Source organism: Frankliniella occidentalis, unplaced genomic scaffold (genome assembly GCF_000697945.3).
Source record: "Frankliniella occidentalis isolate FOCC.00 unplaced genomic scaffold, Focc_3.1 Scaffold243, whole genome shotgun sequence".
Classification (NCBI taxonomy): domain Eukaryota; kingdom Metazoa; phylum Arthropoda; class Insecta; order Thysanoptera; family Thripidae; genus Frankliniella; species Frankliniella occidentalis.
The window spans coordinates 288,992-291,093 of NW_026267369.1; positions in this window are offsets into that span (position 1 = coordinate 288,992).

Sequence of the window (2,102 nt, forward strand, 5' to 3'; positions counted from 1 at the left end):
AACACGTTCGTTCAGATGCATTCGGCGAGGTACAGCACATCCCCATCGCTACCTAGGATTTCTCGCTCTGTCTCTTTCGCACACCTCAGAGTGCGACCCGTTCAAGCGGGAATTCCGAATTATAGCCCAGTATTGTTTACAATACTGGGCCTTGGTCATCACCGTCAACGCTACACATCTGATCCCGCTCCTCCTGATATTGATATTATTTAAAAGGGTTATGGCGAAGTATTATTGACAATATTAAGATTTGGCTCAGTATTGTTGACAATACTAATCCTCGAGACAGTATTGTTTACAATACTGCGCCTCGGGCCAGTATGGTTCACAACACTGAGCCTTGAATTAGTATTGTTGACAATACTGGGCCATGTTAATAATCGCCAATGCAACACATCTAACACCGCTCCTCCTGACTATAATATTATTGAAAAGGGTTATGGGCCTTGGTGACCATGGTCACAAAAGGACTTCCCGAGTGAGAGCGAAAGACTACAAACAAGCTGACTAACCCTGGTGAGGATTAAGACAAGTCAAAGACATCACTTCTTGTCGTTCTTTGTCCTCGGGCGTCCCACTTCTTTCCCTAAGTGTCCTTGACCGTACGACAATATCCCCATGTCGTCCTGACGCGATACGGACACATTAGGGACGGATCGGGGCAGCGTGGAGACGGATCCGGACCGGTCAGGACAGCGTTGGAACGGATCGGGACAGCGTGGGGACGAATAGGGACAGATCGGGACAGCGTGGGGACGAATAGGGACAGATAGGGACACCGCAGGGAGGGCCCGCGGATGAACGGGGACGGATCGGGACAACGTGGGAACGGATCGGGACGGATCGGGACAGGCGCGGGGACGGATCGGGACAATTCGGGACAGATAAGGACAGTGCGGAAAGGGGACAAGGAAAGACGTGGGATGGACAAAGACGGATTGGGACAGATAGGGACAGCGCGGAATGGAGACAGGGATGAACGGGAACGAATCGGGACAGGTCGGGACAGCGTGGGGACGGATCGGGACGGGTCGGGACAGCGTGGGCACTAGTCGGTTCGGATCGAGACAGCGTGGGGAGGGGACGTGGAAGGACGTGTGGTGGACGGAAACGGGTTGGGACGGGGCGGGGTGGGAACAGGGAAGGATGTAGATTAGGTGGGACAGGCAGGGACATGGGAGAGATGTGACGATGCGTCTCGCTATGACACTGAGCTACTGCGCCCGCACTCTCTATGTGTCGCAATAGCCCAGTGGTCAGCATGCGGCATCGCCAGCTCCAACGTCCCAGGTTCAACTCCCATCAAGGTAAGTAAAAATGAAAATATGTAGAGTAAAGAAAGCGAGAGGAGTGGGGCTGAAGGGGGGAGAGGAAAGTAGAGTTACAGAAGAATTACTCAAAGAGATATATTTTTCCGGGACAGCTTAGGACAGAAGTGGGACGGCATGGGGACAGCTTAGGACAGGAGCGGGACGGCATGGGGACAACTTAGGACAAGAGCGGGACGACATAAGGACATCCTAGGACAGGATCGGGACGGCATAGGGACATCCTAGGACAGGATCGGGACGGCATAGGGACACCCTAGGACAGGAGCGGGACGGCATAGGGACATCCTAGGACAGGATCGGCACGGCATAGGGACATCCTAGGACAGGATCGGGACGGCATAGGGACATCCTAGGACAGGGGTGGGACGGCTTAGGGACACGCTCGGACAGGAGCAGGAAGCCATAGAGACACCCTAGGACAGGAGCGAGACGCCCTAGGGACGCCCTAGGACAGGAGCGGGATGCCATAGGAACGCTCTAGGACAGGAACGGGAAGAAACACACAGAGACAAAGGACGTAAAAGGACACATTGGGACATGCACGTGTGCGAAGGGAGGGACATTAAAAGATGTCACTGGGAATGAGAATTCGGGACAAGACTAATAATGACACTAAGGGACACACACAAATCAGCCTTGTCCCCGCTTGTCTTTATCCTCACCAGGGAACGCGGACTCCTCTCGCGCGACTCGCTCAATTAGTCAGAGTGTTGCAACTGCAACCGCTGCAACGGCAATGGTGAACATGACTGCCTCCCCCCCACCCCCCCC